The sequence below is a fragment of the Bidens hawaiensis genome, unplaced genomic scaffold (genome assembly GCF_021521415.1).
Source record: "Bidens hawaiensis isolate Kalapana, Puna unplaced genomic scaffold, B.hawaiensis_p1.1 tig00025004_1, whole genome shotgun sequence".
NCBI lineage: Eukaryota > Viridiplantae > Streptophyta > Magnoliopsida > Asterales > Asteraceae > Bidens > Bidens hawaiensis.
In genome coordinates this window covers 63,631-90,016 of record NW_027493971.1, presented here as the reverse complement: position 1 = coordinate 90,016, position 26,386 = coordinate 63,631, and the positions used below count along the sequence as shown (strand labels likewise).

The 26,386-nt window shown below is 42.4% G+C and overlaps 2 pseudogenes; one reads left to right on the top strand and one right to left on the bottom strand.

Moving 5' to 3' along the window:
* Positions 1-977: 977 nt before the first annotated feature.
* LOC143570531 (uncharacterized) lies at positions 978-9,510 on the bottom strand (annotated as a pseudogene).
* Positions 9,511-24,380: 14,870 nt separating this feature from the next.
* LOC143570523 (3-ketoacyl-CoA synthase 4 pseudogene) lies at positions 24,381-26,024 on the top strand (annotated as a pseudogene).
* The last annotated feature ends 362 nt before the right edge of the window (positions 26,025-26,386 follow it).

Sequence of the window (26,386 nt, the reverse complement as noted above, 5' to 3'; positions counted from 1 at the left end):
CAATCCTCAGATACACGCAACTGGCTTTGCACGAGTTATGTGTTCAATTTCGGGCTACGTATGTACTGCCATCAGGTGACGTATGTATCAACACTGATTGTGCGTTAAATGTCGAGTTGCATGCGCACCCCGTTGCATCGCGCAGCCACTTGCTAGCCATCCTTAACAATTTTCAACTGTCTACTTATTTCAAGTGCATGTCCAAGGTAAAAGTGGCATTGCCCGTCTAAGGTACCTTAGTTTTATTTTCCTGATGCTCATTGCATTTTCAAGACCCACTATCAAAGTTACCATTGTCCAAATTAAACATCTTCATCAATATCTTCCAAATCAATCTTATATGGGAATTGTTGTCAGCATCTTGATCAACATTTAATTTAAAATCCCTCATTTCAACCTCAACATCATATATCATTCTCAATAACTTCATAGCCATTCTGATAGAAACCGGAAATCTAAAGTACTGAAATTAAGATAATAGCCACATTCGAGGTAGGCTTGATCTCCAATTACAAGTTAAAGAACCCTAATTCTGATAAACATAAACATCCATAACTAATAACACAAAGATACTCCTATTAATACTAAACCCAATTGGCGGTTATAGAGCAAAACTGCCCCACTAATTTCTACTTAAACTGTTCCCGCTTGTTTGGTAAAATGGGTTTAGGCGGGAATAGATTCTAAGGGACCAGGTACGTATCACATTCTCAAGTACTTCATTACTTTTTTTCTTCATCTTCACTGTTTTGTTTATGGTTAATTCGGTTCGTTTGTCAGAAATTTACACTCCTAAGTCCTAACTACAACCACAATACTTATATATATTGCATGAAAGGTTCATGAACCCTAGTCATAATTCATAAACATATATGTACATAGCACAAACATAAAACATACAAACTAGTTCACTGAGACCAAAGGGTTTATCAGTATGTATTGGAACTGCACACAACAAACAGCATACTTTCTTTTCTTTATAGAGAGAGAACGACGTTCAACTCATGAGCCATGATGTTCTCACTTGGCCTGTAGTACTTTTCAGGCCAGTATAGCCCCAAGTTTCCGACTTCACTAGTATACAAGCATGCAAACCTCTCCACCTATATTATTAAAAAATAAAAATAAAAAAAATTCATGTTAAGAGGAGTTGAGTCGCCGTGCATCCTGAATTGATCCCTTTTTATATGTAAATGGGTTGAAATTATAATCTCTACTTGTAAGGATATAAAGTAATTCCTGGTGTGCAAAGCGGGAGTTCTGATACCCGGCTTTCATCAGCTGCCCCCACACCGGATGGAACTGTCCATAAAATAAAAACGTCACTCCAAAAAAATAAAATAAATAAATATATGACAACATAAAATCCGGTTGTTACCTTCTGGTGGAATGTTCTTCGGGACTCCTGATGAGCTGCACGCACACGTAAGCGCTGAGCCTATATGCATAATAAAAAAATGAGCCGACCACGATTCATGTATTAACTATTTAACATGCAAATTCTTTTCTTAATCAATTTGCCCGTTCGAGATATCACAGAATCTGTATTTACCCATTCATAACTGACGGTCCACTTGTATCATATGACCTCACTTCTTGTAGGTAAAAAAAAGTAAGGGCACTCGTTTAATTTTCGAAATGATTTAGTATATTACCTCAAGTAGGTCCAGATTTACAGAGAGCCTTTTCTGTTCGCCAACATCCATATCTTCATGCCTGAAAGCAAAATTTAATTAACGGGCGAAGAATTACAAAAGCAAAAGGCATTTAATGTGGGTAGGTTTCTTTATGTAGAGAAAAATACTAAATGGGCCAATTTGGTTGTGTTTTATCTTTAACAACAAAATAAAAATAAGTGCCTAGAAGGAAAAGATCATTACTTAAGCGATTAAATTTTTGTTATCGTATTTGACATGCTAATTGTCAATATATAAAAACTTAAATAAGTGTTTCGACCCACATAAAATTGCCTTTTTGACCCGTTAGCCAAGCTTGCCCGTTTTGCCACATCTACATAAATACATACTCAATGGACCACTTCAAGTGATGAATTTGATCCTCTATCTTATTGCGCTCACTCCTCATTAGCTTCAGTTTCTGCATAAATACAAGTTTTAGTATATCAATCAATCAATCAATCAATCAAACCCAGTATAAAGATGTTAAATCATAAATTGAAACTTTATTAAACCAGAATATTACCTTTAGGGTTTCCAATGAGGATGAGAGAATTTGGGCCTCTTTTTCTATTTCGGGAATGATAAGCAACGTCCTCCATCCTGTTTCATGTGGTATTACAATCAAAGCTCAAGAATGAAAAGACACTTCTAAAAGAACACAATGATAATACAAATGACATCATGAATACAGAAAATCGTACCGAGAACTTTTTTGCTTCTTAAGATGTCCCCGTAGATATGATCTCCCACATATAAAACCTGAAGAATAATTGAACATTATGCTAGTTTTATGAAAGTACTAAAGTGCAATAAAAGAAGGCAATAACAATCAACAAAATAACATGAATATCAAGAAAAAACAATAACTACATGCAAAAATCGATACATTACTTGATCAATGAAAGTGCAATGAATAAAGGTTCACAAAAGCTACCAATTAGTACATGCAAACTCAACAACACAAAAATCAAAACATAATACCTGTGAGCTTGACCCCACATGAAGCAGTTTATGCAGGTGGCCGACATTATCGCCCTGAATCAGCCGAAGATGAGTCATATTTTTTAAATATAAGACACTAATTCAAACTAACATATTGTACCAGAAAGACCTTGCAATGGTTATTCGGGATCTGATACGGCAATTCTACTGCAGGGCCTCCCACCTAATCTTAATAAGTGTTTTAACATATGAAGAAGGGTAACGAATGGAAGACGTGTATTCACAAACCTGAGCAAGCGGAGTACCATTGTCGGTATTAATAAGCTTCCCTGACTCCGCCTCAATTGCAAAAAGATTAGCACGGTTTCCATCATGGAAGAAGCTTGGTTTAGCACTGCATTAACAAACCCTTGTTATTTATAGACATTTTATTGTTACACACAGAATAAATGCATGATCTTTATACTAAGTAAGGCAATAACCTGCCAGTGATAACAATGTCAAAATACTGGAGCCAGTCTAAGCTCAAGGAGGAACTGCTGTCCATCATGCATGCCCCAAACAAAAAATTCATCACGACATTCGTATAATCCCAGAGACTGCATATTAAATTAACCCATCTTAGGTTACAAACAAATAGAAAAAGTAAAATTTTAATTTTTCACAGATAACATATAAAGGGGCATAGTGTTAATGAAGAAAATTAAGGATATAGAAGTACCTGTTTGTCACTAAGAATACAGTACGGCCAGAACGTTTTAGCATTTTCAGCATCGGGACTATCGAGTCATCCTCATTGATATACCTGGTAATTAAACATGGTGACTGTGTGTAGATATAGAAACAGACACATATAATATAAACATATCTAAAATATAAGCTTCAAATGAGATAATAGCTTCTTTTCTCTCTGTATCGTTTGAATCTTATCAATGTGGACCCTTGTTCCCAGCTAACTGTTTAGTAAGTTTTTGTATATTTTTCTTATGGTCAAGTCATGATTTAGTTTTCTACTTACATGATCATCATGGTGACGAAACTCGGCTGATAAGGAATAAGTTATACTAGTTTCAACGTGTATATTATAAGCGGTCGCTATTGACAGCTGGATACCTTCGCAGCTTGTAAAATAGCAAATGAGTTCACCTATCTAAATATAAACTCCCTTATCTACTCAACATGTGATTCTACACTGACATGTGTACCGTGTACGATTTATGCCAATGGTCCGTGCTTCAATTTACTAATGTTTATAAGATGCCATTTCTTCAATTACTAATGGTTAATCTTTACTATTAATTCTGTTTCTTGTATTTTCGCTTGCTACGACATTTCTGCATAGGGCTTAAATGGATATTGTAAACTTAAGTGTTCTTTAACCACACGAAACTTTTTTCATAAATCTTCACTTAGCATGTAATATAAAAAACTAGGAGCAATTATTTTGACTTCATCATTCATGTAATATACTTCACCATAGTGTTTCACTTAGAAAATCATGACCAATGCTATATGCCATAATTAAGCTCAAAACCGCATGTAACGCAAAAGCATGGCACCATAGTTGCACCCATCCTCAGAAGGACACTATAGTTTCGCAACAAATAGTTACATAATACCAGAAATCATATATTTGCAATAACAAAGCACATACTTTTTTGGATCTCTTGCAACCATATTCTTTAAAGTTCAATCACGGTGGCACATGTCAACAGCAGACCGAATATCAGCATAGATACGAGAGTAGCTGCGAGAAATAAATTGCCACGTTAATATTTACTGCAACACAATTCCAAATAACAAACAAACATAGGCAAGGCAATATTTAAAGAAATAAACCCCTGGAACATTCCCTTTTAAATAAAAGATGCAAGGCTAACGGGTCAAAATGGTTTCACGTTGAAAAGCATCACTTTTGGTATGGGTCAAAACACATTGAGATTGTTTTGGCTAGCCGACATAGCCGTTTATATTATATTACCTGCTTATGGGGGTGTTCAATACCTGTTGAGATTGTTTATGAGGGCATTTATATAATTATGTTGTTTGCGCTATATATAGCCCACATAAACATTTGTACGTAGTGGTGGTCAATATAGTGGGAGAAACATATGCCTATGGCGTAACATAACCTACTTATAATTACAGTTACAACAATAGCTACGGGTGTTTATGTAATTCTCCCACTTCTCTACTAAAAACCGATTATGGTTTTAAAGCATTACAAAACCAATTTTAAGTAAAGAAGTGCTGAGAACTGTAAAAACACTTGTACATATTGCTTTAACTGTGTTATATAAAGTAGTTATGTAACCACATAACCGACTTTGTTTCCTCACACTTTTGCTTTCAAACTTGATTGTAATTTTTATTTTATTTAACAAAGCACATAAATTTCCCATGGTATTATCTCACACTACCACCTTACTAAGATGTATGACAAGTAATTGCTTAGATAGCCCAATAGGTGGATAAGACCTCCTACCTAACTCAAGATCTTGCCATGGCAGTCTGATACTGAACAATGGCAATAAAGAATAATATGACGAGTTAACGTTAATTGTTAACCACATACATATTACATGGCTGCTTACTTTGTTCTTCGATAAGACAAATGTTAGTCTTAGTTTTACATCATTACTTGCTAGTTAAAGATGAAAATTACATTGCAGCAGTGCCCCTCAACTTAATAGTACCCAAGTAAATAACATAAAATTCATGTATATAGATTTACTAAAAATATTACTTTCCATCCTCAATATGATCTGCACCGAAATACGACAAAAATCCCACATAAGCATCTACAAAAATGATTACAACCTTTAAACACTAGACACATATATGGAAGACCTACAATCGAATATGCGAAGACATCATTTGCGTAAAACCGAGAACTAAAATCTGAAATCCATAAACTCAGAGATCAAAAAGAATTTCATCAAGTGAGATCAACAACCGACCGGCCCTTTGAAAATCAAAGAATTAATATCAACAAAAACAGCATCTTTTCAGTAACAAAATTGAAGAAACACTAAGCGCCCCCGAGTAGATTATGGATAATCTGGGGGTTAAGTAATGTTTCCCACGAGGGTTAGGTCCGGCAGAGATGGTTATTCTGATGACCTGCAAAACAGACACCGTGAGCTTGTCACTGAGAAGGGGGGGTTCCTCCTTGTGACCACCCTCCGGCGTGAGAATCAGACTAGATTGCTCTGAATATAAGTGTATATAAAGAGAGATTGCTAGAGAAGATAAGATATAAGATAATGATACCGTTCCAAGGTGTTGGAGTATTTATAGCCGAATGTAGGTTTCCAAGCAGGTATAGCCAGCTGTATAATATTCCTTTTCCACCAACTGTGGGCTACGCACGTGCCATGCTGGTAGTTGGTGGGTAGGCAGCGGCTGATAGTGACATGGCCGGCTGTGTACTGTTCCTTTTCCACCAACTGCAGGCTACGTACGTGCCACGCAAGGGTTGGTGAGTAGGCAGCGGCTGATAGTGACATTTTGTACTAGAGCGTGCTCCTCGTACTGTTGTCGGTGAGCTGTCACCCTGTGATTGGTTCATGGGCCGCTCTGGTCAGATCTTGTCTATTTTGTCCATACCTTGGCAGGTATAGTACAAAAGACCTTCCAGAAGCATACAGACTGGCTCATTTGGGCGGGAGTGTTCCCGCCTTGCTCATTCCTTCAGGTGACATTACTGAATTATTGAGTTAGTGCCTTATGCGTGTAGCCTTGCTGTTAGTGCGGGTAGCCTTCCCTGATGGCTTGTATCCGCAGCTGCGGGAACAGGCGGGGTACTTCACCATTGGGAGGCTTTTCCTGCGGGAACAGCTGGCAACTGCGCGTAAGGTCTTCATCTCTGAGCATGGTTGGTCCTGCGGAACCAGTTGGTCCTTGCGCAGACGTCCCTCTTCAAGGTGAGTCTTGCGGGTCCAACTGGGCTCTGCTGGGACCTACCTCTTCAAGTCCCTCCAGTCCAATGTTCTTCTCATGAATTGTTAATAAGTGAGGTGAACTTTTGGACTTAAGCAAGGGGTTTTGAAAAGGGTTTTTAGTTTTAAGGTTTTCCGTGGGGATTCTTCCCGCGGTTTTCCTAATGTCACTCGCAGAAATTCCCGACTTTTCTGCCTGATCTTTGGTTGTGATGCGGGTAGGTGTTTAACCCCTTCGCACATCGGGAGCGTTGAGTTTCACTTGCATAGATTCTTCACGAGATTTTGGTAGTTTCGGACATAGTGATCAGTTATATTAAACCACCAATTCCGCCTTGAAGTTTCAAACAAGGTAGTTCTCAACGTTCCCGCTATGCGGAGGTGCTATTTCTCTTTCCGCAAGCACGGTCCAGAAGATCCTTCTTGGTTTCAATTCCCTGCAAGTGCTAAGTATGTGAAGGGTTTCGCCTTGACACTGTACCCGCACTCGTCTTATAGTTTCTTTACTTCCAAGGTATTCTTGGCTTCAATTCCCTGCAGGTGCTAGGTATGTGAAGGGTTTCGCCTTGACACTGTACCCGCACTTGTCTTACGGTTTCTTGGATACCAAGGTATTCTTGGCTTCAATTCCCTGCAGGTGCTAGGTATGTGAAGGGTTTCGCCTTGACACTGTACCCGCACTTGTCTTACGGTTTCTTGGATACCAAGGTAAGGGGGTATATTCCCTCTTATTTTTGAATCTTTGAATCTTTTTGAATTTCTTTGAAACTCGAAGAGTTGCTGAAAGGATAAGAACAGTCCAAACTGTTGAAGGGACGTTAGCGTCCGACGGTTTCTTCTGACAGTTTCAGGACGTGCAGGAAGTTATGACGACGTGACAGTATGTGGTCATTCCAGACGCTTTTTCAGGCGCGTGGGCGCGAGTTTTCGGGCGCGTGGGTGCAGATTTTACGGCGCGCGTCCTGTCAACAGCTGTTGCCAGCTTGCTTTTTCCACGTGTCATAGTTTCATTGCACCAGCGCTTTTCTCTCTCCTCCGCATTAAATTCATCGCATTCATTGCGATGAGTATATAAAGGGGGAGAGGGTTCATCTTAATCCACACTTTCACTTCTCTCTTCTTCTTCTAAACGATTTCCGGCGAATACTCTAAGCTTTGTCGAGCATTCTCCTGAAATCGTTCCTTTTTTACTTCTAAAACATGTCTTCTGCTCACGATCTTGAAGCTACCGCCGAAGAGTCTGACGTGTACGTTGAGAACCCGACGTCTACGTCTGATAAGGACGATAAGAGCACTGCTGGCGAATGCCAGTGTGCTCTTCCCATCGAGCTTTACCAGTACATCATCAGGAAGTTCATGCTCGAGCCATTCGAACCTGAGTTTCCTGAGCCTCACCAGACCGTGTATGATGCCCCCAAGGGCAAAATAGGGGTATATGCCGCCTTCTTCGTTTATGGGAATCTCAGGTTCCCATTGACGAAGTTTGTATACCGTGTCTTGGAGAGACACGGTGTACACCTGACGGAGGTACACCCAATGGCGATCGCCAAGATCCGCCATTTTGAATGGGTGTGTCTCATTCTTGGCGTGGAGCCCCATGTTGACCGCCTGATGACCTTCTACTCCTGGAGGTGCATCCAAGGCTGGTACACCCTGGTCACCCGGATCAAGGGTTTGAAGATCTGCGCTACCGAGCGCAGTCTTCGGTCTTGGAAGCGGAAGTTCTTTTACATATCTGCCCGTGTCGTCCCTATTGCGATGACATTCAAGAACGGGAGAGCACTCCCCAGCCTTCACGCCTCCAACTACCAGGAGGCGGAATGGTTTGCCAAGATTTCCCGTATCCAGTCTCCGGTTTACCGCTTTGCGGAGTCCGGGATGGTGATGCTCGGTCTGAGCCGGGTGTGGAAGGATGCTGGGGCGGAGGCGCCACAGATTCCCATCGTCCTTGAATACGGTTTGAACTTTATCCCTTACGGTATGCTCCGTCTTCTTTGTTGATTTAGGGTTTTATTCTAACTCTTTTTATTTCAGAGGGGAATGACTTGCAGTCGCTCTTGCATCCGCGGGAAGCTGGTGATCCCGCTCGGCTGGGTACTCGTGCTCTTGACGAGAACGAGTTGCCCATCCTTGAACAGACGGCGGATCGGTTTGTGGAGGCCTACCCGCCAGGCCACGAGATACTGAGCGCCACGCAGCCAGGTAAAAGACTATTTAACCCTCGCCCTCTCAATGCTCAAACCTCTGCTGGAATTCCTCTAATCTTGTCATCTTCTGATGAGGAATCCGCAGATGGTCCTTTCCTTGCGCGGAAGAAGAAGGCTGTCGGCGGGAAGGGTAAGGCGAAGGTTGCCTCCACTGCCGATCAGGGGAACCGGTCTGAGTCGGAGACCGAGAGTGAAGAAGCGGCGGGGAACCCAGGTGGTGTTGAGACCACTGCTCCGGAGGTTGAAACGGCTGTTACCTCCGAGCAGCCCAGGACGACGACGGTGACCGGTACGAAGAGACCGGCTCCATCGGGTTCGTCCCCGCCTGTTCGCACCTTCAAGCTCAAAAGGACCTGTAAGTGTACATAACTTTAACTTCATATCTTTCCGCTATTATACTTATATATCTTGTCTTCGTGCAGGCGTGGATGCTACGGCATTCCAGAGTGGAGCGGGAGGGAGCAGCTCTGGACCCATGAAGGTAGGTTTGGTCAACCTACCCGAGGGGATGACCCAGGCGGCTACGCCTGCTTGCAGTACTGGTTCAGTTGCTCATCCCGTTGAGCCAACTGTTCCAGCTGTAACATTATCCCCGCCGGCTGTCAGTGCCATTTTCACAGAATCCATCACTGAGCCGGCGGTGATTTCTCTTGCGGGTTCTTCCGCAGCCGCGGCCACGGTTGTGAGTTCACCTCCGGTGAGTTCACCTCCGTTAGTTTCCACCGTGGCAGCTTCCACCATGCCTCCTCCGGAGCCTGCGACTACGGCCAGTCCTTCAGGTACGTTTGGGGTTGGGGCGTCTAGCCAATCCTTGCCTCCTTCCTGTCTCCTTGACCTTTTGGATGGATATCCATTAGGTTCAGGTGATGGGTTTGGTGGCTATCGGCCTGTTGTCGACCCTACAGGTACGTAGGGTTATTTTGGCCTATATCCCTTTCATCATTTCTCTCTCTTAACTGTTTTTTGTTTTATTGCAGTTCGTGATTCCAACGAAGTGTACGCTCCTCGGTGGAATATCCGCCGGGGAACGACCCTCCGGACTGCTGAGGAGTGCGTCGAATGGGTGCGTCACGCCGCCCCAAGCGGTGCGCTGGGGGAGGCCATGGCCAGCTACCAGGAAGGTAGGCTGTCCAACGAGCTCCGAATCCTCCTAGCCCGAATGCAGCCGCGCGTCGAGCTACTTTGTCGTGAAAACGACAAGTTAAAGACGGCGCGTAGCCTTGAAGTGGCTCAGGCGCGGGCTATCCGGGAGGAGAATGCGAAGCTTGCCACCGTTGCTGCGGAAAAGGAGAAGGCCTTCAAGGCCCTCGAGGTTGAAGTTCAGGCCCGGCTCGAGGCCCGTTCCAAGGCTGCCCAAGCTGTTAACGAACAGCTTCGGCTGGCCAAGGAAACTGCACGGAACGCAACCGAGAGGGCCACCAAGGCTGAAGCTGTTGCTGAGCCTCTACGCATCGAGAATGAGGAACTTAAAGCCAAATTAGAGAGGCTCCAGCAGGCTCATGATGCCTTGGCCATGGAAGATGCCAAGAAGCTCCAAGAGATCTTGGACCAGAGGGGGGTGCTTGACCACACTGAGCGTAAGCTAAAGGGCGTCGAAGAGGCTGCAACCAAAGATGTGTTGATTGCCAACCTTACAAAGAACGAAGCCGAACGCGCCCGTAATGAAGCTTAAGCTGCCCTCCAGGAGGCTCTGGTTACCAAGGAATGGCTTCTTCGAGAAGCGCTGTCACAGGTATGCGTAGTTTCACAATTTCTTTACGCTTTTCCTTACACTTAGAAGAGTTTTTGATATACTTCTGTTTTATAGGTTGTGCATCGGGTCTTCACGAACACATCATATGACGATGCGATGAGCGCAGCCCTCAACGCTTCTCATGAGGATGGGGAAAAGGCTGGCTTCCTGCTTGGTCTAGGGTTTGTTGAACAAGGCATCCCGCCTTCCAACTTCCCTCTTTACGATGTGGACACTGAAGCTGCTTATGACCAAGCAGTGAATCAGTATGCTGCCTTCCCGCATCCGGTGATGGAGAAGGTGAACGAGATTAGTGCTGCTGATGATGGGCTAACTCTTCTCAAGGCTTTCCTTGAACCGCCACGTTCTACTGATGGTGCGAGTCCAAGTGGGAGTAGTCCTGAAGCTTGATCCTTTAGATCCATTTTCACCGTTAGAGTAGATTTTCATTTTTGTATAGATTTATATTCTTGTACGCGGGTATGTGCCCAGCAATTCTTGTAATATTTGAATTTTGATGGAATATAAATCTATTGTTAATGCTTTGCCTTGTAAACCTTAGATGTTTTGCTCATGCATATTCTAGTTTAACTTGGCAATTTCCTAAGTACTTTGGATAAGTTAACCTTTCCACGTGGTAGATAATAGGTTAAAGTTCTGCTTCCTCTTTCGTGATTGTGCGGGTAAGACCGTCACTTTCACTTAGTGGGATGGCTAAACTTTACCTATATCTGACCTGCGTGGAGGTTTTCCTCATCTTTTCCTTAGAAATTTTCTAAGTGTTTTGAATAAGTTAACCTTTCAACGCGCGGTTGTTAATAGGTTAATGTTCAGTTTCCTCTATCATGATTGTGCGGGTAGGACCGTCACTTGCATTTAGTAGGATGACCAAACTTCACCTATAACTGACCTGCGTGAAGGTTTTCCTTATCTTTCCCTTAGAAATTTTTACCGTTTTATGTGTTTATGCGGGTTTTGCCGCCTTCCACACGCAACGACTTACTTCTTCCCATATTTATGCTGTGAATACCGGCACATCAGTGTGGAAAGTTCATAAGTATAAAGGTAAGGCTATTAACACAATGTGATAAAGGAGAATCATTTCCATTAGAAGTGGCTCTAGGTTTTTTCTTTACAAGTTTGGAATTGATCTACATGTAACATTTGCGTAATTGAGCTCCATTCCATGTTCTTGGGATGGGAGTGCCATCGAGCCTTTCAAGCCGGTATGCGTCCTTTCCCAAAACTTCTTTGATAATGTATGGTCCTTCCCAGACCGGGGCCAGCTTTCCTGGACGCTCTTGGTTTGAAGCCTCGTTGTTACGCAATATGTAGTCTCCTACATTGAAGTTGCAGAGTTTTTTACCCGCGTGTTGTAGTACTTTTGCATTTGTCGCTTGTAGTTCTCTTCACGCACTGCGGCTAAGTCTCTGCGTTCTTCGGTTAGCATAAGGTCTAACCGTCTTTCTGCATCATTGTCTTCTGGCTGAATCAAGACCCTTGGTGAGGGTAAACCAATTTCGACCGGGACCATGGCTTCAGTGCCATAAGTGAGGCTGAACGGGGTTTCTCCCGTACTGGCCTTTTTCAGTGTTCTGTTTTCCCAAAGGACGTGTGGTACTTCGTCCACCCAGCCGGATCTGTGTTCCAAGAGTCTTTTCTTTATGCCGTCGACGATGTTTTTATTTGCTCTTTCCACCTCACCATTACCCTGCGGGTGCGCCACTGAGGTAAAGGTGTGGGTGATTTGAAGTTCTTCCAGCCACTCTTGTAGCTTCTTGTCAGCAAAGTTGGTGCCGTTGTCGCTCACCAAAGTCTGTGGAAGTCCGAAATGACAAATAATAAATTCCCAAATAAATTTTTTGATATGTTTTGCGGTTGTTTGGGCTAAGGGTTTTGCTTCTATCCACTTGGTGAAGTAGTCGATGGCTACCACTAGGAATTGAACGTTTCCTGCTGCTATGGGAAATGGGCCTGTCACATCGATGGCCCACTTCTGGAATGGCCATGAAGAGGTGACTGGAACAAGTTCATTCTTCGGGCGATGCGTGTTGGGTGCGTAGAGCTGGCAAGACCTACATTTTCTGATGTATGCCAGCGCATCCGTATGCATCCCCGGCCAAAAGTATCCCGCATTGTTAAGCTTAGCTACAACAGCGCGTGGACCTGCGTGTACTCCACAGATGCCCTCGTGTACTTCCTTAGGAGGTAGTCAGCATCTTGGTTGTCCACGCATCTTAGGAGTGGGCCAAGAAAGTTACGTCTATAAAGGACGTCATCGATGAGTTGATAATTCAGTGCTTTACAACGTATTTTTCTTGCCTGTGTTTTTGACTCTGGTAGTATACCCGCCGCAAGGTAATTTATTATTGGTGTCATCCATGTTTCTGTGCCGGTTTGGATGACACAGATTTCCTTGTGCGGGACTGATGGTGCTCCAAGGAGTTCAATGCGGATATCCTTTCCCAAGTGGGTGAAGGATAACGATGCAAGCTTGCTTAACGCATCCGCAGATTTGTTTTCGCTACGCTTGACGTGTATGACTTTACAATCGTTAAAATCGCGCATAAGGGTCTTTGCTTGTGCGAGGTACAGGGCCATTGTGTCGTTCACGGCCGTGTACGTCCCGTTTATTTGGTTGGCTACTAACATGGAATCCACGTGGGCTTCCAAGTTTTTCACTCCCATTTTACGAGCAATTCTCAGCCCGGCCAAGAATGCTTCATACTCCGCTTCGTTATTCGTACTTGGAAAATCCAATCGAATAGCGTAAGTATATTCTTGACCTGCTGGGTTGGTAAGTTTCAACCCTGCGCCTGAACCCTCGTTGCTGGCTGCTCCATCAGTGTAGAGTCGCCAGACCTCCTGGATGTCCTGTGCTGGGAAGGGTTGAGCCTCCTCCTGGCACTCTTTCTCCCGCGAAGCGGGGACTTCTGCAATAAAGTCGGCCAAGACCTGGCCTTTTATGGCTGGTCTTGGCTTGTACTTTATCGCGTATTCTCCCAATTCTATTGCCCATTTGGCTAGGCGTCCCGACAATTCGGGTTTGCCTAGAACGTTTGCAAGTTTGAAGTTAGTGAGAACGGTGATTGGGTGACCTTGGAAATATCGTCTTAGCCTGCGTGAAGCCTGTACAAGTGCTAAGACTAATTTTTCCAGGATAGAGTACCGGGTTTCTACGTCTGTTAGGACACGGCTAACATAGTAGATTGGCATCTAGATGCCTTTTCGTTCTACTAGCAGGACTGCTCCGGTTGCTCTATCTGTGGCGGAAAGGTATAGGATTAATTCCTCCCCCGCTTCTGGTGCTGTGAGCGTTGGGAGTTCGATCAAGCGTGACCGAATCTCCTGAAAAGCTGCTTCCGCTTCTGGTGTCCAGCGGAAGTGCGTTTTCTTTAAGCAGTTTCTCAATGTTGACACGAATGGAAACGACTTATCCGCATGGTTTGCCAAAAAAGCGGTTAAGTGCGACTAGTCGTCCATTCAGTGTCTGAGCTTGCTTGATGGTAGTCGGTGATTCCATTTTGATAATGGCTTCGACCTTTTCAGGGTTCGCTCTGAAGCCATCTTTAGTAACGATGACTCATAAGAACTTCCCTTCTTCCATCCCAAATGAACACTTGCTCGGATTGAGCTTCATGTTTATCTTCCTGAGCGTGTTGAAAGTTTCTTCGATGTCCTTCAACATCGCTTTCGCGTCAGGGCTTTTGATGACCAAGTCATCCATGTAGACTTCCAAGTTTCTCCCAATTTGGGCATGAAACTCTTTGTCCATCAGGCGTTGGTACGTGGACCCGGCATTCTTAAGTCCGAATGGCATCATTTGATAACAAATGTGCCATCGGGCGTCCGAAAAGCGGTTTTGTCCTGATCATCAACGGCCATGTGGATTTGATGGTACCCCTTATACGCATCCAAGAAGCATTTAAGGCGAAACGGTGCTAACGAATCTACCTTAAGATCAATTTCGGGTAACGGATAACAATCTTTGGGGTTTGAAGTCTATGCACATGCGCCATTGTTTGTTATTCTTCGGTACCATAACGGGATTTGCAACCCATGTTTGATATCTGCTAACGCGTACGATGCCTGCGTCAAGGAGTTCCTTGACTTGGGTTCTACACGCGTTAGCTTGTTCCGCCCCCATTACTCTGCGCTTTTGTATGACTGGCGTAAAAGCCGGGTCACACTTGAGCTTATGCTTTGCCTTACTTCGAGGTACCCCGGTCATGTCAGCTGGTGTCCATGCGAAGATGTCAGCGTTTTTCAGTAGTAAGCGTTTGAGTAAGGTGCGCGTAGGATCAACGACTGTTTGAGTAAGGTGCGCGTTTGAGTAACGGCCTGGTCAGGGTATTTGCCATTGAAGGCCCATTCTTCCGGTTCGGTGATGGTTGGTTTAGCCATCTTTGTTTTGGGTTTAGATGAGACAGATGCGATGCATACCTGGGGAATGCCGGTGATCATCGCTACACCCTCAGCTGTTGGCCATCCCATCATGCCGTGGACTGAAGATACCACGGCATTGAATCTTGCCATCCCGTCTCTCCCGAAGAGAATGTCGTACGTGTGGTGTGGCTTCCTCATCACGACAAAGTCCACATCTTCTGTGCGGGAGTGTTTCCCGTCCGTGAGAATGACGGGGAAAGATAGGATACCCAGAGGGGTGTTTGTGCTGCCGTCGAACCCTTCCATCGAGGCGCAGACCGTTTCCAGGCGTTCCTTGTCTTCGTCGTCTAGCTTGTCGAAGAACTGCCTATACATCACCGTTGACGAGGCGCCGTTGTCAGCAAGAGTGCGGGAAGTGATGTAGTGCCCCAGCTGGCTTTTGATGACGATAGGGCCTTCTTTGCTGGGTCCTCCTGGCACTCGCGGGAAGCGCACCTCAGCTTCCTTCCACGCGCATGGTTCTGTCATTCGTCTTTTTCTTCCTCTGATGTTACTATGAACCATGTGGATGCTGATGTCAACGGGCTTTCGTCCGTTGCCTTTGTATCGTTTATCATTCCTCCCTCCATTCTTGATTGATGCCACAAGGTGTGTAAGTCTTCCATCCTTGACGAATGTTTCAACAATATCCTTCATAGATGTACACTCCTCAGTGCTGTGACCCTTTGTCCCGTGGAAGTCACAGGATTTGCTCTGATCCGCATTAGGTCGCTGCCGGATCATTGGAGCTTTTGGCCATGGGAGTTTTTCGGTGGCAAATATTTCCGTGACGCTTTTGGTGAGTGGCGTCCATCGGTGTTTTCGGCTTGATGGGTGCGTGTTATCCCTTCCGCCCACTAGAGGGCGAGAGCTGGATGAGGTGTCAAAGTTTACCCTTGACTGCCAAATACCTAGCTTCCTCTTTTTGTTTTGCCGAGCGGTCCGAACGTTGTTTTCTCTAGTCCTCTGCGTGTAGAGGTGTGTATTCTGGGGAAGATCCTTACCCAGTTGCTTCTCCGTTTCGGCAAAGCGCTTGGCCGCCGTCATGATGGCATCCCATGTGGATGGCATGCCTTCCTTACCCGTCAACGTGCGGATAAGCCCTGGGTATTCGGCGCCCTGGATGAAAGCGGCGCGAACAAGATCTTCGCTTATGGTGCCCAGACTCAGCTTTTTGGAGTTGAAGCGCGTGATGAAGTCTAGTAAAGATTCATCCTCCTCTCTGACGCAGTTGAGGATCGTCCACTGCTCTTCAGTATATTTCCTCTGTTGACTGAAGTGTTGGCTGAACTTGTGTTGAAAGTCCGCCCAATCATAGATGTGGTGGACCGGTAAACGATCAAACCACGCCCTGGCCGCTCCAACCAGCGTCATCTAGAACATATAACACCACGTGGGTTCCGTCCAGTTGCTGACGGTTGCCCCCGCTATGAATCTGTTCAAGTGATCGTCTGGGTCAGACATACCATCATAAGTGCCTATGTTGGACATTTGTTTGGCACTTTTCGGGGCGATTGCTTCTGCAATGTCCCTTGCAAACTTGGACGTTCCCGCATTTGCAACAGTTGGTCTAAAGGTTTTGGAGAAGTCACGTGGGTTTCCCCCCGCGGTCCTTGGTTTGAAGGTTTCTCCGAAATTCCTTCTTGGATGGAAGTCCGTTTCCTTACGCTTCCCTTTCGCCCTATGGCGAGGGTTTGCGTCGTTGTCGGATTCCTCCCGATCATCGTCCGAGTACTCGCACTCACTGCTCATGTTGAGCTGTTGTCGAGTGCTTCCGATTTCGTCAGCCTGTTGGAGTGAACGCAACCGTTCATCCAACTCAGCTTGGAATTCCTTCTGACGTGCTTCGGCCCACGCCTTAACTTAATCGAGTGTTTGGCGGGGGAGCCTCGTCTGTTTCTCCAACTGGCATCGGTGAGTCCCAGTGAAAGATTGTTTACTGCACTTGCCCCGGCTTGGGTAACCGGGGTAGTGTTCGTAAAATTTGTGTAACCGCCGGTGTTCCCCCAGTAGCTGGGGTTGTGGTTACCGGGGTTTCTTGGTCACTCACTGGCCTTGGGACCGGAGTAACGTTAACCATCTTTTCAGAGGTTTTTTGAAAAAACTGAGAATTAGTTCTAGCTTTTATGCATGGATGGCGCCAATGAAGAAAAACTAAGCGCCCCCGAGTAGATTATGGATAATCTGGGGGTTAAGTAATGTTTCCCACGAGGGTTAGGTCCGGCAGAGATGGTTATTCTGATGACCTGCAAAACAGACACCGTGAGCTTGTCACTGAGAAGGGGGGGGGGGTTCCTCCTTGTGACCACCCTCCGGCGTGAGAATCAGACTAGATTGCTCAGAATATAAGTGTATATAAAGAGAGATTGCTAGAGAAGATAAGATACAAGATAATGATACCGTTCCAAGGTGTTGGAGTATTTATAGCCGAAGGTAGGTTTCCAAGCAGGTACAGCCAGCTGTATAATATTCCTTTTCCACCAACTGTGGGCTACGCACGTGCCATGCTGGTAGTTGGTGGGTAGGCAGCGGCTGATAGTGACATGGCCGGATGTGTACTGTTCATTTTCCACCAATTGCAGGCTATGTACGTGCCACGCAAGGGTTGGTGAGTAGGCAGCGGCTGATAGTGACATTTTGTACTAGAGCGTGCTGCTCGTACTGTTGTCGATGAGCTGTCACCCTGTGATTGGTTCATGGGCCGCTCTGGTCAGATCTTGTCTATTTTGTCCATACCTTGGCAGGTATAGTACAAAAGACCTTCCAGAAGCGTACGGACTGGCTCATTTGGGCGGGAGTGTTCCCGCCTTGCTCATTCATTCAGGTGACATTACTGAATTATTGAGTTAGTGCCTTATGCGTGTAGCCTTGCTGTTAGTGCGGGTAGCCTTCCCTGATGGCTTGTATACGCAGCTGCGGGAACAGGCGGGGTACTTCACCATTGGGAGGCTTTTCCTGCGGGAACAGCTGACGTCCCTCTTCAAGGTGAGTCTTGCGGGTCCAACTGGGCTCTGCTAGGAACTACCTTTTCAAAAATTAAACCTCAAATGATCAACACAAAAACACTTGAAATGCAGATTAAAATTCATGATCAATGAATGGTACGTACAGATAAACAATCCGATCGACCATCTTCTAGTATATATATTAATAACAAGAAAAGTTGAAGCAATATATTAATTAACCTTGAGATGGAGGTTTTGGAAGCAAATTATTAGCACTTTAAAGTAGCTAGCTAGCGGAGAAACCTAAATTGTTACGGCGGCAGACGAGGGTGGTGGCGGTTGGTTCTCCGATGAGGAGTGTGGTTTCTTAATAATTTTATTTATTTATCTACCTATATTATATTATTCTAATAAAATAAAATGTTGGAGACACTTGTAATGACCACATCCCTTCTCATCATCAAACTCCCGCCAAACAATGACGGATCTAATTCATCTGATCCTAACCCAACTTTTCTTTAAACGGCGTAACCCTAATGCCGATAGCATCTAAATAACAAATCGTCCATGGATCTTCAAGGTTTAACATTCTGTAACAACCTTCAAGGTATAAAATCTTTCTATCTTTTGATTCTGTAGTCGTCATGTTATCCCAACCTATCTAATCAATTACCTCTGGCATGAATGCGATGTTCCATATGCTCTTTACAAGCCCTAATTCCTGATTGACAGCTGCACGCTCCTAATCGAAATCGACGATTTTGAGGGCGATGGTAACCGTGCAATCAGCCACTAGAGGCAATGATGATGAATAATTTTTGGTTGTCTGAGTGTAAATCGAATGAAGCTTGATTCGAGAGGTTTCATGGTTGAAGCAGCCGTGATTGATGTTTGCAGCCCTGGCGGTTTGTTTCTCTTTGTTTTGATCATGTCTATGAATCCAAGTCTCTCTGATTTTTTTTACATCTTAATATTTTCGTTTGATTTTGGATTTGATAATATGATAGTGGCTACTGGCAAGAACATCTTTAATTGAATTGGCTAAAAAGGCAGTTATGTTGGTGAATTTTTTTAGGGACAGCTCATAAAATTAGTTACTTTTTTGTTTCTTTTTAGGACTATTTTGAGATTGTGAAATCGAAAATTAGAGGTAGATTTAGTATAAATGGAGAATTTATGCTCCAGTTTTGTTTCCTAGGTGATGATTGTTCATCCTTCTTTCTGTATATTTTCAACTTCATTTTTGAATTTTGATATCTGGGTTGAGTGTATAAGCAACTGGTTGTGGGAATGGAATTTTATGATTAAGAGGTTTGACCCTTACAATATACGGAAGTGAGAAGAAAGAATAAGTTGCTTTCCGTTTTAGTATGTTTGAAATTTGGATGTTTTGTATTTCTGATCTCAGATGGGTCAAATGGGAAGATGAAATGAAAAATGTAAGATGGTCTAACGGGTCGAAGTTGGGCAATATATATGGCTTCTGATTTTTGAATATTGAAAGCTTTGCAACATTAAATCCGTCTAGCTTCTTTGCTTTAACGCCCTTTTGATTTTCTAAGTTCTTCTTTTATTACGCAACACACAACGTGTTTGATAGATTGTCAGATGAATCTTTGATTGAAATTTTGATTACTTGGTTGTAGTCACTCTGTCACATGAGGTTCTCCATTTTTCATTGTTTTCCTATACGATAAAAATACTAAAAAACCCTTATTTCTATATTGTTGTCACTAAACTTCTTCGTTGAAGATGTGAAATAATGATATCATCAAAAGTGATTGGCCATAAGTGACTGTAATCACTTGATTTTGTTACTTAATGAAATAGTGTAATTTAGTCTTTTAATTGTAGACTTATTTTAGGGTTATATGACTATGAATGCTACTATATAACAGTAAGTATAAAATAGAACTTTAGGCATCTTCATTTTACTGCATATTACAGAGGCCATATTTATGTGTATTATCATATGCCTTTGTTGTTGTTGTTGTTGTTGTTATTATTATTATTATTATGTTTTTCATTGTTATGCAGAAACGGGTATGCGGACTCCCTCACAGGATTGAGAAGGTGCTACATTGGACCAAAATACATTTTTACACTTTGACTTTTGCAGTCAAACATAACAAGTAAACTCGGGTTATTACGAGCTGGTTCTAAATGGGTCGATGCTAATACAGGTCTTTCTGACTACAAAAGGTAGTTTTGGTAATTTATAAGATTTTGATATTCAGTTTGAATTAAATGCAGCTGGTTCGGATCACAAGATTCAAATTGCTTACGCATTTCGAGAAGATAAAAATGGTGCATATTTTGACCATGGGCTAAACGAGTTGTTTGAATTACAGTATAAGTTTTGGTTTTGAAAATTTTAGACTTTTGAAAGTGTTGACATGAGAAGGTCAAACTAATCAAAATTTGTAATCAAGGGTATTTTGGTAATTTAGTGTTAAAAGTTAGTTCAATGTGCTATGATTTGACACACATGCAATTTTAGTGTTTTTGATTTCTTACAAGATGATTCGGAGTTTACTTTGGCTGAATTCATATTTACTAGGTTTTTGTATTAATGTTTAATGTAGTCACTGTATATTGTGTAATACCTATGTTACATGTACATTTTATTATTAGTATCTGTTCTATATGTATAGATAATCGTACCAGTTTTGAATTTGAAAATGTCATCTTTGACTTTAAAAGTAAACTTTTATTTTTTCTATTTCGTGTATTTCGTGTATTACATTGGTTCTAAAACTAGTTTATTTATATTATATAAACATTAGCCTCCCCTTACTTTATATGGTATTTCATCTTGGTCCCCTTGTGATTTAATGTTTGACGAAAATTAGCAAATTATTATTCGCGTGTTGTGGCGGGTAGTTTTTGAAAGTCATCACACTTGGTTTCTTTTTTACTAAAACAATATCTTCCAATGCTACCAGATAAATACTATACATACATGAAATTACACTTCATAAACATAACATCACAATTCATATAATGATTTCAGGCACTTATAATATACTTAAAGGTTGCTTGGCAACCTATGCGTTAGTAAGTGTTTGATCAGTAAGAGGCCTGATTGGGTAAGAGACTTTAAGCTAGTAATTGATGAGCTGATATTGATGTTTGGTCAGACCTCTGAATGGCTGTGAAGAAGAAAAAATTACAAATTTTGTCCTTTTGAATTATCAAAATTATGGAACGGTTCATTTTCGAAAATAAGTTTCATTCTTTATCCTTTATTTGCATATTTTTCTCGGTTTTAATCTTTTACGCTATCGACCATCCATTTGTTCAGTTAAGTATTAGCATGTGCCATGCACATGAGGGTATTGTGGTAATTCTACCTTGAAATATTTAGGGTGCGTCTGGTTCATGAATTGTATTGGAATTGGAAATGGAATTTGTATGGGAAATGTAATTTGAATTGGAATTTAATGAATTCCATTGAAAATTCATATCTTATTTGGTTATACATTTGTTAAAGGAATTGGAATGCAAAGACATCTAAAAGGACAAAATTGCCCTTTCAAATTAACAAATATAGCCAACCTTACCACCTTGAAAAAATGATCAGGCTCTCTTTCTCTTTCAAGTTGCCGACCACCACCGCCAGCCACAATCGTCAGTCACCACCACTACCCTTATGTTACTTACCAACGCCGGCCAACTACCGTCTCCGACCACCGCTAGCAGTCAAAACTAATTAAGGAAAAAAATGGGTTGCGTTGGTTTAGACCTGGGCTGAAAACGTGGTTTAGATCTGGTTGGAAAACGCAGGCTTAGATATGGCCGAAAAAATGCGCTGCTTAGCCAGTGTTTCCAGGTCATAACAACATGGTTCATATCTCGCTGGAATTGTGTTGGTGGTGGGCGGAGAAAATGGTGGTGGTAGTTAGTGAAGTGGTTGCTTCTTGCTATGGTTATTTGGGTAAATTTTCAACATTTCTTTGAAATCCCTTAAAATATGAACGAAATCTGAATTTTATTAAATGAAATTTTAATTTCAATTCCCTTATCCTCCAACCAAAAAAACCCTCATTATTAAAAAAATCCTAGTATATAAAATGAATAAAAGAATCAAGTATAGACCCACCACTAAACCCTATCATATCCATCTTCTTTAGCCTCCTCCTTCTAACCCTAGCCACCATCGTTAAAGAACCGCCGGCCACCATAGTCAACAGAACAATCGGCCACCACCAACAACAGGAGTTCCGCCTACCACACTCAATAGGACCCCACTATATTCATGAAATTGGATTTGAGAACCGCTAAACACTTCTTAGGTCCACCATTATTACTAGATCTAGCTTGAAAAAAACAAGACCCAAATTTGAATCACATCACAATCTCATGTCACAAATCAGTGATAAATGTTTATATCAGAAACCTTGACAAGCGAAAACATAAGCCTATACAGCCTCCTCTCACAATCGGTGACTTAGGGTTTTCCGGCAAGGGAATGAAGATGATGAAGGGCTTTAATTTGATCCCTCAAATTCAATGTTGTACTGTAAGAGTGTGTTAAAACATCTCTTGCGCGTGCAACGCACCGCATTTATTTTGTGGGGGGCATTCAATTAGGTTTTTACTCAGCAAAGGATGACGACCACAGCTTCAGCCACGGATATGCACGCTCCCCGGAGTGCCGAAGTCACCACGCCAAAAACCCTATCGATTTAAAGGTTTGGGTGTCAACCACACTCACATACTGGTTATGCAATTTACAACTATATATATGTAGACATACATACATACATACACACACAATGATTATTGTGTTACTTGATTTGCACATAACCTAACTAGCTGGGTAAGGGTTTTACATGAATGAAGAAATATCGGATGACGAAGATGAAGGGTTTTACTTTTACATATATAGCCCTTTATTTTTTTTAGCTGGAACTAAGTCTTTGAGTTAGTAACATAAACAGCCCCTAGAAGGTTAAAAGGACTAAAATGCCCTCATATGCACTGCACATGGGGGGCTTAACTGAACAAATGGATGGTCGATAGTGTAAAGGATTAAAACCAAGGAAAATATGCAAATAAAGGATAAATAATGAAACTCATTTTTGAAAATGACCCATCCCATAATTTTGATAATTTAAAAGGAAAAAAATTGTAATTTTTTCCTATGTGAAATGACTATTTTACCCTTCTAAACTATTTTTGCTAATCAAGTAGACAAACCAAAACATCCTCATTAAATTACGATCACCTAATCAAAATTAATTTCCACCGACTCCAGCTTTAAAAGGTGACAACGATAAGTGCTTCATGTGTTATGGGTAGTTGGTTGGTTATGTGTGGTGGCGGAATTTGGAATGGGAAAACGATGGTGGTCTTATAGTTGTTTTCGACACTAGCTATCGGCGGTTGAAATGGTGGTACAACGATGGTTGGTGTAGCAAAGCTCGGTAAGAAACAATGACGATGGTGGTGGTGGCAAGTGTAGTGGCTTCGGCTGATGGTCATGAACACAAGTGAAGGAACAAAGGAGTAAAATTTTAATTCAACACCATTTTGAAACCTACCCATTTAAAGGCTTGCTAACCGATTCAGATGTGTCATTCTAGTGAACCAAACACACTTAAGGACTGCTCAGTAGCCTCTTAATAATTCCATTAAAAGACTACATCTGAATTAGTCAAATGCAAAGTGTGTTTGGTTACACATGTTAATGGCTTTTAGAGACTCTTAACGGTTAAGTTTCAGAGAATGTTGAATAATTTAAATGTTACCTCTTAATCAACGGTTTTTATTGATTCAACACTTGATTGCCAAACAAACTAAAGAGTACCCAAAAATCCGTTAGTTATAATTTGTGAAGAAAGAAAAAAAAACATTAAAAGAATATTTGAAAGTGGGCATTTTGTAATAGATGATGCCTTTTCCACTTTGGTGTCTTATTTTATTACGTACCCACTCCCAATTATCTCCACTTTACTTCCACACATTTTCGATTATTATAATAATAAATAGCTTTTGAACCTGTGTATTATACGGGTTTTGTCAAATAATAGAGATAAATAAGGTCTGTTATTTCAGTTGTGATTCTTAAAATATTTGTGAATTAATTTAATGTAGACTTAATGGAAAAAACAAATAGGGCTAACGAAAGGTACTAAAATAGCATGATTTTGGAAACACCATGTGTTAATTACAAGAAATTTAAAAAAATATACTAAAGTTGTGAAGTTAGTCAAACCTTAGGTATGAAAATGACACTTGATTCAATAATGAACATAATCCATACTATGTTATAACCTATTTGACAAAATGGTTTTGACCCATGAATAGTTAGAATGAAGATGAGAGATTAGAAATTAGATGAAATATTAGCTTGACACATAAGCTTTAATATTTTCTTTTATTAGAATGTAACATATAATAACCCATCCACATTCAAATTATTACTCCCAATGTTTTTGTTTTTATATTCTATTAAAAAATTTCACCTATTTCTATATAATTAATAAGTTTCCGAATCTTTGACCATCTCCACCCACCACCATGGCCGGAGCCGATCTCAACCCCGCCGCCGCCGCCGTCGCCGTCGGAATTCAGATCAACCAGCACCGCCGCCTGCCGGACTTCCTCCAAAGCGTCAATCTCAAGTACGTGAAACTAGGTTACCACTATCTCATCTCTCACTTACTAACCCTATGCTTAATCCCTATTATGATCATTATCTTAATCCAAGCCTCCCAGATGAACCCTAACGACCTCCGCCAGCTGTGGGCCCACCTCCAATACAACCTCCTTAGCGTCATCATTTGCTCCGCCGTTTTAGTCTTCGGATCCACCGTCTACATCATGACCCGACCCAAACCCGTTTACCTCATCGATTACGCCTGTTACCGCCCGCCGGACCATTTGAAAGCCCCCTACAAACGCTTTATGAGGCACTCCAGATTGACCGGTGACTTCGACGAATCGGCCTTGGAGTTCCAGCGCAAGATTCTGGAAAGATCCGGGCTCGGTGAGGAGACGTATGTCCCTGAGGCAATGCATTCGATACCCCCGCGGCCCTCGATGGCCGCCGCGAGGGTTGAAGCCGAGCAGGTCATGTATGGGGCTTTGGACAATTTGTTTTCCAGTACCGGGATTAAGCCGAAGGATATTGGGATTTTGGTGGTGAATTGTAGTTTGTTTAATCCGACCCCTTCGTTGTCTTCGATGATTGTTAATAAGTATAAGTTGAGAGGTAATATTAAGAGCTTTAATTTGGGTGGGATGGGGTGTAGTGCTGGTGTCATTGCTATAGATTTAGCTAAGGATATGTTACAAGTTCATAGGAACACGTATGCGGTGGTTGTGAGCACCGAAAACATTACGCAGAACTGGTATTTCGGGAACAAGAAGTCGATGTTGATCCCGAACTGTTTGTTTAGAGTTGGTGGGTCGGCCGTGCTGTTGTCGAACAAGTCGGGTGACCGGTCACTCGCCAAGTATCAGCTCGTTCATGTGGTCCGGACGCATTGTGGGTCGGATGAGAAAGCGTTTCGGTGCGTGTACCAGGAGCAGGATGATAATGGGAAGACTGGGGTTTTGTTGTCGAAGGATTTGATGGCGATCGCGGGTGGGGCATTGAAGACTAATATTACGACGTTGGGTCCGCTCGTGCTTCCAATAAGCGAGCAGCTTTTGTTTTTCTGCACGTTGATCGTTAAGAAGTTTTTCAAGAAGGATATTAAGCCGTATATACCGGACTTCAAACTAGCGTTTGATCATTTTTGTATTCACGCGGGGGGTCGGGCGGTGATTGACGAGTTGGAGAAGAATTTGCAGCTGTCGCCGGTGCATGTGGAGGCGTCTCGAATGACGCTGCATAGGTTCGGGAACACGTCGTCGAGTTCGATTTGGTATGAGTTGGGGTATATTGAGGGGAAAGGTAGGGTGAGAAAGGGGCATAGGGTGTGGCAGATTGCATTTGGAAGTGGGTTTAAGTGTAATAGTGCTGTTTGGAAGGCTTTAAGGAATGTGAAAGCTTCTGATCATAGTCCTTGGGCTGACTGTATTAATAAGTATCCTGTTGAGTTAGTTATGTAGGGTGGTTAATTGTTGTGGGGGGTTTTGTTTTGTTGTTTATTGTACTGGATTTGATCATTCAAGTTGGGTATGCTATTGGGTTTTTGTGTTTTGTATATTCTGTTTAGTAAACGAGTCGTGTTTAGATCGGTCATTGGTGACGATTGAAGCAGTAAAGTAGCAAACTAAAGTAGAAAAGTTTATATCGACGATCACGCGTATTTACAAGTTTACTCTAATTGATTTGCCAAAAGGCGAATACGCCACATTCATGGACTCGTTCAGAGTCGCAATCGAACATACAACTTTTAGAATCATATTCTTGTGAGTGATAACACCATTGACATGGGGTTACTGAACTTAACTTTTAGAATCATATTCTTAGCTTTCTTAACAAAGTATATCCAACCTGCTTATTATGAACAAGCTCATGCAACATCACTTATTCTCTAGTTCCTTATATTAGAAGATT